Source organism: Salminus brasiliensis, chromosome 8 (genome assembly GCF_030463535.1).
Source record: "Salminus brasiliensis chromosome 8, fSalBra1.hap2, whole genome shotgun sequence".
In the NCBI taxonomy this organism is placed as follows: Eukaryota; Metazoa; Chordata; class Actinopteri; order Characiformes; family Bryconidae; genus Salminus; species Salminus brasiliensis.
In genome coordinates, this window is record NC_132885.1 from 2825241 (window position 1) to 2834596 (window position 9356).

The following is a 9356-nucleotide window of genomic DNA, read 5'->3' on the forward strand; positions in this document are numbered from 1 at the left end:
GGACAGATAGTGTATTAGCCATTCACAAGACACTCATAAACCCATTTTCCCTCCACCCTACACACACCACCACTTTGTGGCCCCACGCTAACAACGGAAGCGACCGGCCCTCGGAAAATGAAGAGGCTCCAAGGTCTGATCTTGAACTTCTGCTGCTTCAGAATCAGTTCGGAGTTCTGCAGCAGTGAGTCGACTACAAATCCTCATCTCACTCCCAGACTAGATGTGGTGGCAGGCTCAGAAGTTAGTGGGGATTCAGAAGGAAAGCAGCCTAATTAGCTCAGTTACAGCTTCTATCTCGCTGCCAGGCATTTAAGGACATGTTCTAGATTGTAAAAGGGTCATTTTCACTCAACACACGGCAAGCTCAAATCAACGCTTCCACCAGCACCCCCGGGCCAGGAGGCGAGCCCAATTTCTTCACGGCCTTCTCCATAAAAGAGATGATACAGCAAACATCATTCACTGAAAATATCATTGGATTTTAAAATGCAGAGACTTCAGCACAATAACCCTGAACAGCAAACGCCAGAGGCATGTTTACAGACACACCACTTATTTATTTATTACGCACTCTGTGCTCTCTGTGCTCTGTGTTTCGTCCTTTGCTTTGGTTATAGTTGACACATGCAACAATAAATGTGAACGTTTCTATCATGTTTTATTATGTTTCTGTATAAATAAGTGGTTTATGCAATTAGTCTTTATTAGAAACAATAAAAAAATCAATAAAAAATGTTGATCTATCCATCAGCCTATCGCTCTATTTACAGAACCAAACAGCGTTCAAGTACAAACATACTGATCTTGTATCTAGGGATGCACCGATCCGGCATTTTCAGTTCTGATACCGATACCGATCCATAAACTTTGCATATCTGTCTATCCCAGATTCCAGTCCGATACCATTGTTGAATTAATAAACCATATACCTGACCATGTGGGAGAGACTTAAGGCATCAGGATTGACCTAAACATTACTTTATGTAATATAACAGATGAACACAGATATTAATGTACTAAATTGACATTTGTCATTTATTTATTTGAACATTTAGTACAGTCTCACACCAGCAAATTAAAGTGAAAGGATCGATTCAATGGATCAGCCTAATTATCCGATACCAGATCCAGCAAATTTTGTTAATATCCGGACCGATATCGGATAATGAAATATCGGATCGGGGCATCTCTACTTGTATCTGCTGTTTGGTACTGTAAGTAGATGGATATACTGATGGATAGATACACATTAAGCCATTAACCAAACCAAAGCTACAGTACACCCCAACCCACCAAACATCCGCCAGCCCAACGTACCCCAACAAACACAAAACATCCCCAAACTAACTATAACTAATAAACCAGACCAACAAACTTTAACCAACCCAAACCCAACAACCCTCAACCATGCCCAAACAACATCAGCCAATTTAATGAACCCCAACACGTCCCAACCAACCAACCTACCTAACAAACCCCAGGCAACCCCAACCAACCCAGAACCTGACCCACACAACAAACTCCAACCAACCCAACAAAGCTCAGCCAGGCCCAACCAACTTAATAAACCCCATCAATAATCAGCCAACCCCAAGCACTATAAACCAGCTCAATCAACCCCACCCACTATAAAACAGCTCAATCAAGCCCAACCGGCCCAACAAACCTCAGCAAACCCCAAACATCAACCAGATAAACAAAGTCCAACAGTAACGAAACCCAGGCAAGCCCAACAAACAACAGCCACCATAATAAACCCCAACTAACATCAAACTGCTCAACAAACCCCAATCAACCTCAACCAACCCACCCATGCTAGCCAGCCCTAAACAAGCTAATAAATCCCAACAAACCTCAGCCAACTCCAACAAAATTCAACTAAACCAATCAACCCCAACAAACCTCAGACAGCATTAACCAACTTAATAAACCTCAACACATTCCAACCAACCAACCAACCAACCTATCTAACAAACCCCAGCCAAGCCCAACCAACTATCAACCAGTCCAATAAATCCAAGGCAACCTCCACCAACCCAAAACCAGACCCACACAACAAACGTTTACCAACTTAAACCCAACAAAACCCAGAAATGCCCAAAAAACATCAACCAACTCAGTAAACCCCACCCAGCCCAACATAACCCAACCAACATTAACCAACCCAATTAACCCCAACAGATCCCAACCAACGAACCTACCAAACAAACCCCAGCCAAGCCCAACCAAATATCAAGCCGTCCAATTAATCCAAGGCAACCTCAACCAACCCAAAACCAGACCCACACAACCCAACAAAGCTCAGCCAAGCCCAACCAACTTCAACCAACCTAATAAACCCCATCAATAATCAGCCAACCCCACCCACTTTAAACCAGCTCAATCAACCCCAACCAGCCCAACAAACCTCAGCCAACCCCAACCAATTTTAACTAAATCAATAAACCAGTCAACATCAACCAGCTCAATAAACCCCAACCAACCCAAAAAATCCTACTCAACCCCAACTAACATTAATCAACCTAATAAACCTTCTAAAAACCATCAGCAAACACAAGCTATGCCAAACAAGCCTAGCCAACCCTACCAGACTAACTGCTGCTTAGGAGTGAACTTGTCTTTATCATTGCAGATTCAGATGAAAACAGAAAGCACATATTGCAGCTCATCCAGGCGAGGCCACAGGCCACAGCAGATCATGCAAATCCCAGTGCAGTTGTACTAGTCTAAGCATTTACATAGCCAAACTGCAGCAGCAAAGAGCACAGCGAGTTGTTCTGTAGATATCTGTGGTAGCTGCTGATGTTTTTGTACATGACAGCATTCTGAGACAAGGAGTAGCATCAGTTGTTAGTCTTTAGAGAATCTGTAAGATCGTCCGTAACCATACCTTCTGTGGAGATACGCCTTTTTCTCATCCCCCCCCCCCCCCTCTCATAATTAAACACCACATTCTTCAACATGGTCCAGTGGCCTACAATTTGTACATTCCAACCTCAAACAACCTCAACCAATGCTAGCCAGCCCTAAACAACCTCAATCAATAAACCCCAACAAACCTCAGACAGCATTAACCAACTTAATAAACCCCAACACGTCCCAACCAACCAACCTACCTAAGAATCCCCAGCCAAGCCCAACCAACTTCAACTAAACCAATCAACCCCAACAAACCCCAGCCAATCAACCCCAACAAACCTCAGCCAACCCCAACCAACTTCAACTAAACCAATCAACCCCAACAAACCCCAGCCAATCAACCCCAACAAACCTCAGCCAACCCCAACCAACTTCAACTAAACCAATCAACCCCAACAAACCTCAGACAGCATTAACCAACTTAATAAACCCCAACACGTCCCAACCAACCAACCTACCTAAGAAGCCCAACCAACTTCAACTAAACCAATCAACCCCAATGAACCCCAGCCAAGCCCAACAAACCTCAGCCAACCCCAACCAACTTCAACTAAACCAATCAAGCCCAACAAACCTCAGCCAACCCTAACCAACTTCAACTAAACCAATCAACCCCAACAAACCTCAGTCAACCCCAACCAAATTTAACTAAACCAATCAACCCCAACAAACCCCAGCCAATCAACCCCAACAAACCTCAGCCAACCCCAACCAACTTCAACTAAACCAATCAACCCCAACAAACCCCAGCCAAGCCCAACAAACCTCAGCCAACTTCAACTAAACCAATCAACCCCAACAAACCTCAGTCAACCCCAACCAAATTTAACTAAACCAATCAACCCCAACAAACCCCAGCCAATCAACCCCAACAAACCTCAGCCAACCCCAACCAAATTCAACTAAACCAATCAACCCCAACAAACCTCAGTCAACCCCAACCAAATTCAACTAAACCAATCAACCCCAACAAACCTCAGTCAACCCCAACCAAATTTAACTAAACCAATCAACCCCAACAAACCCCAGCCAATCAACCCCAACAAACCTCAGCCAACCCCAACCAAATTCAACTAAACCAATCAACCCCAACAAACCCCAGCCAATCAACCCCAACAAACCTCAGCCAACCCCAACCAAATTCAACTAAACCAATCAACCCCAACAAACCTCAGCCAGCACCAACCAGCTCATTAAGCCCCAACCGACCCAAAAAATACGCATTCTGAAAGGAGGCGTAGCATCAGGGGTTAGTTTTTCGAGAATCTGTAAGAGCGTACGTAACCATACCTTTTGTGGAGATACAGCTTTTTCTCATTTTTCCCCTCTCATAACCACATTCTTCAACACGGTCCAATGGCCTACAATTTGTACATTCCAAGACCATCAGACCACAAACCTGCATTTCAAGGAGCCTTGTCATGTTCATTACCGTTTGCCTGACAGTTTGCTCAACACACATCCTTCACATCCAAGGCAACCAGGCTAATGTTCATTTCTGGTAGAATGCACTCATGAAGGAGCCACAAAGTCGGGATGGGGCACTGCAGCAAGTCCTCCATAAACAGAAAGAAAGTGAAGGATGGGGGTGATTTTGTTTCTGCTGGCACACAATCAAACCATCCTACCTGCATTACACTCTGACCAGATATCTCCTTGATCAAGCTCAGTGCGGTCAGGCTGGGTTCGCCAGAGGGTTTCCTGAAAGTTTACAACTGGTATTTGGGGCTAATGTCAAAGCACAGTCCAGCTTCTCAGTTGGAAGGTCAGCTTTACCAAGACACTTCTCAAGAAACAGAGCTTCCAATGGGCATTCGAAGACTGCAAAAACAGTCAGGCCTAAAGTATAACATTGCTTGACTTGATGTGTCCACAGTGAATGACACCAAGTCAACTTTGGGCTAAGTGTCAAACCACAGTCCAGTCTGAGGGCAGCTTTGCTAAGACATTTCTCAAGAAAGAATGCTTTCAATGGGCATTTGAGGCAAGACTGCAAAAAAATGCACAAGCTAAAATAACAACATTGACTGGAAATGTTCACCATTAAACACCCCAGGCCAAACCACAGTCCAGTTTGGGGCAGTTTTGCCAAGACATGGAATAAAAGGCTGCAAGAACAATGCATAGGCTAATATAATAACACTGATAGCATTGAGTATGACTGGCATGACTTGAAACATTCATATTCACGCACTTCAATGGGCACTTGAAGCAACACCCTTTGAATAATGCAATAATATTAAACATAACTGGAAATGATCAAAGTAAATCTGACCAAACCAATCTAAAGGTAGAATCAGACCACAGTCCAGCTTTGCCAAAACTCTCAGATCGGCCAGACAGGTCAGGCTTGGAGTTAGCGCCAAACACTGTCCAGTATGAGATTAGCTTCTCCGACACTTCTCAGAAAACAACACTTTCAATCGACGTTCGACGGAATTCACACTTAAGCTTCAGCTAATATAATAACACTAAGCATGAGTTAAAGTTCTCACAGTGAATCGAACCAAGCCATCCTTGGGGTTAGTGTCCAACCACTGTCCAGATTTCCAGTTTGAAGTCCGCTTTGCCAAGACACTTCCCATCAAATAGAGCCTGGGTATTTAAAGCGAAACAGTGGGCTAATATTATAATGTTTGAGCACAGGGCTGGGCGATATGGTAAAAAAACTATATCCCAACCAACCAATGTACCTAACAAACCCCAGCCAAGCCCAACCAACTATCAACCAGTCCAGTAAATCCAAGGCAACCTCAACCAACCCAAAACCAGACCCAAATAAATAGAGCCTGGGCATTTAAAGCAAAACACTAGGCTAATATTATAATATTGCAGGACTGGCCGATATGGTAAAAATACTATATCACAATATTTAAAGACTTTTTTTGCGATACACAATATTTATCAAAATACATGTAATCACATATTGAAAACATCAGTAGTGACAGATTCTTATAAACTACTATCAGATCCTCTCCTGTACTGAATACAGTGATTTCTACACAACATCTGCTGCTCTTTATCTAATGAACCCTTCAGTCTAATTACACTGTTAGTAATGAAACCTGCAGCTGATCAGGGTTTATTAACACTAACAGTCTCCTCCATATGATTAGAAAAGCTTATTGTATATCACCATAACTAAATGTATCACGATACAATAAAATATCGTCATATTGCCCAGCTCTGGTTCAGCATTACTGGGAATGTTAGTGTCTTAACAGTTGATCAGACCAGGTCAGACTTAAGATTGGTGTCAAACCACAGTCCAGTGTCTCAGTTACAGTTCAGCTTTTCTAAGATAATTCTCAGGATACTCAGCTTTCAACTGACATTTGAAGAAATATAGTTAGGATCATATTTTTAAAAAGACCAACTCCAAGTTCTCACAGTGAATCAGACCAAACCATCCTGAGAGTTAGATTCAAACCACAGTCCAGTTTAAGATTAGCTTAAAAGGAGAACAAGGAAAACAAGGTTTTCAACGGATGTTTGAAGAAATGCACATAGTCTAATAAAAGCTTAGGCTAATATAAGAACACTAAGCATAGCTTCAAGTTCTCAGAGTGGATCAGACGATGACAACATTGGGTTTAGTGTCAAACCACAGTCCAACATACCAGTCTGAGCTCATTTTTGGAAAGACACTTCTCAAAAAGACAAAATACTGAGGTTAATATAATAATGTTGAGCATTACTGGAGCTAACCTTGGGTTTAGTGCCCAGTGTACCACTTTGAGCTCAGCTTTGCCAAGAAACTTCTCAAAAATGTGAAGCAAAACACTAGGCTAATATCATAAATGTTGAATATATAACAGTGAATCAGACCAGTGAGTCAGGCGTAAGGTTGGTATCAAACCACAGTCCAGTATCCAAGTTTGAGCTCAATTTTGGCAAAACATTTCTCAAAAAAACAAAATTTCAATGGGTATTAAAGTAAAATAGTAGGGTAATAAAAATAATGTTGAGCATTATTGGAGACATTAGTGTGTTAACAAGTAATCAGACCAGATCAGACTTAAGGTTGGTGTCAAACCGCAGTCCAGTGTCTCAGTTTTAACTTTTCTAAGACAATTCTCAGGATATTCAGCTTTCAACTGACATTTGGAAAAAAAATCATGTGGGATCACATAGTTAAAATGGCAGCATAACTTGAAGTTCTTACAGTGAATCAGACCAAACCATCCTTAGGCTTAGTGTCTAATCACAGTCCAGTTTGAGGTCTGCCACGACACTTCCCATCAAATACAGCTTGCACTGGACATGTGAAGTAAAATACTGAGAATAATATAATAATGTTGAGCATTACTGGAGATGTTAGTGTGTGAACAGTAAATCAGACCAGGTCAGATTAAGACTTAGTGTCTAATCACAGTCCAGTTTGAGGACTGCCAAGAGACTTCCCATCAAATACAGCTTGCAACAGGCATGTGAAGCAAAATACAGAGGCTAATATACTAATGTTGAGCTTTACTGGAGATATTAGTGTGTAAACAGTGAATCAGACCAGATCAGACTTAAGGTTGGCGTCAAACCGCAGTCCAATGTCCCCATTTGAGCTCAATTTTGGCAAGACATTTCTCCGAAAGACAAAAAAGACAATTCAATGGATATTCATAATGTTGAGCATTAATGGAGATGTTAGTGTGTGAACAGTAAATCAGACCAGGTCAGATTAAGGCTTAGTGTCTAATCACAGTCCCGTCTGAGGTCTGCCAAGACACTTCCCATCAAATACAGCTTTCAATAAGCACATGAAGCAAAAATACTGAGGCTGATATTATGATGTTGAGCATTACTGAAGATGTTAGTGTGTAGTGTGTGTTAGCAGTGAATCAGACCAGGTCAGATTAAGACTTAGTGTCTAATCACAGTCCCGTCTGAGGTCTGCCAAGAGACTTCCCATCAAATACAGCTTGCAACAGGCATGTGAAGCAAAATACCGAGGCTAATATACTAATGTTGAGCATTACTGGAGATGTTAGTGTGTTAACAGTGAATCAGACCAGATCAGACTTAAGGTTGGCGTCAAACCGCAGTCCAATGTCTCCGTTTGAGCTCAATTTTGGCAAGACATTTCTCCAAAAGACAAAAAATGACAATTCAATGGATATTCATATTGTTGAGCATTAATGGAGATGTTAGTGTGTGAACAGTAAATCAGACCAGGTCAGATTAAGGCTTAGTGTCTAATCACAGTCCCGTCTGAGGTCTGCCAAGACACTTCCCATCAAATACAGCTTTCAATAAGCACATGAAGCAAAAATACTGAGGCTGATATTATGATGTTGAGCATTACTGAAGATGTTAGTGTGTAGTGTGTGTTAGCAGTGAATCAGACCAGGTCAGATTAAGACTTAGTGTCTAATCACAGTCCCGTCTGAGGTCTGCCAAGAGACTTCCCATCAAATACAGCTTGCAACAGGCATGTGAAGCAAAATACAGAGGCTAATATACTAATGTTGAGCTTTACTGGAGATATTAGTGTGTAAACAGTGAATCAGACCAGATCAGACTTAAGGTTGGCGTCAAACCGCAGTCCAATGTCCCAGCTTGAGCTCAATTTTGGCAAGACATTTCTCCAAAAGACAAAAAACGACAATTCAATGGGTATTCATGATGTTGAGCATTACTGGAGATGTTAGTGTGTGAACAGTAAATCAGACCAGGTCAGATTAAGACTTAGTGTCTAATCACAGTCCAGTTTGAGGACTGCCAAGAGACTTCCCATCAAATACAGCTTGCAACAGGCATGTGAAGCAAAATACAGAGGCTAATATACTAATGTTGAGCTTTACTGGAGATACTAGTGTGTTAACAGTGAATCAGACCAGGTCAGATTTAGGCTTAGTGTCTAATCACAGTCCAGTCTGCCAAGACACTTCCCATCAAATACAGCTTGCACTGGACATGTGAAGTAAAATACTGAGAATAATATAATAATGTTGAGCATTACTGGAGATGTTAGTGTGCAAACAGTGAATCAGACCAGATCAGACTTAAGGTTGGCGTCAAACCGCAGTCCAATGTCCCAGCTTGAGCTCAATTTTGGCAAGACATTTCTCCAAAAGACAAAAAACGACAATTCAATGGGTATTCATGATGTTGAGCATTACTGGAGATGTTAGTGTGTGAACAGTGAATCAGACCAGGTCAGATTTAGGCTTAGTGTCTAATCACAGTCCCGTCTGAGGTCTGCCAAGACACTTCCCAATAAATACAGCTTTCAATAAGCACATGAAGCAAAAATACTGAGGCTGATATTATGATGTTGAGCATTACTGAAGATGTTAGTGTGTAATGTGTGTTAGCAGTGAATCAGACCAGGTCAGATTAAGACTTAGTGTCTAATCACAGTCCCGTCTGAGGTCTGCCAAGACACTTCCCATCAAATACAGCTTGCAACAGGCATGTGAAGCAAAATACAGAGGCTA

At 41.9% G+C, this 9356-nt stretch overlaps 1 protein-coding gene across 9 annotated transcripts in view; it reads right to left on the reverse strand.

Moving 5' to 3' along the window:
• The window catches only part of dip2a (disco-interacting protein 2 homolog A), a 160469-nt gene that overhangs the window by 150064 nt on the left and 1049 nt on the right, over window positions 1-9356 (reverse strand). The gene's annotated exons all lie outside the window — the stretch shown is intronic.